Raw genomic sequence first — 388 nt, 5'->3', positions numbered from 1 at the left:
TCAGCCAAGCTTCCATCCAGCTCGAGACTGAAGCTCCAAGGGGACCGTCCCTTCCCGGCTCACGTTACGCCCTTTCCCATTTCTCGGGGGGAAAAATGAGACGCGAGGGGAGGACCTTGGGAGAAGTCAGTGACGAGCTCCCGCGACTCAGCTCTTCTTCGCCCCCCACCCCGACCCTCACTTTTGGTCGTCACCTCCCGCACCCATCCTTCCGATCAAGGCTGCTCGACCTGTGCGCCCCCCGCGCGCGGCCCGCGGCTCATCGCCCCTTTAAGGGGCGGGCCGCTCGCCTCCTTGACCTCGCCCCGCCCCCTCCGGGGGCCGCACTGCGCCTGCGCCGCACGCCGGAGCCCTGGGGTTGGGCAGCCCCTAGTTCCGTGCAACTTTC

This window comes from Carlito syrichta, unplaced genomic scaffold (genome assembly GCF_000164805.1).
Source record: "Carlito syrichta isolate Samal-C Ts95f unplaced genomic scaffold, Tarsius_syrichta-2.0.1 Scaffold306946, whole genome shotgun sequence".
NCBI lineage: Eukaryota > Metazoa > Chordata > Mammalia > Primates > Tarsiidae > Carlito > Carlito syrichta.
Note: the sequence above shows the minus strand (reverse complement) of the source record.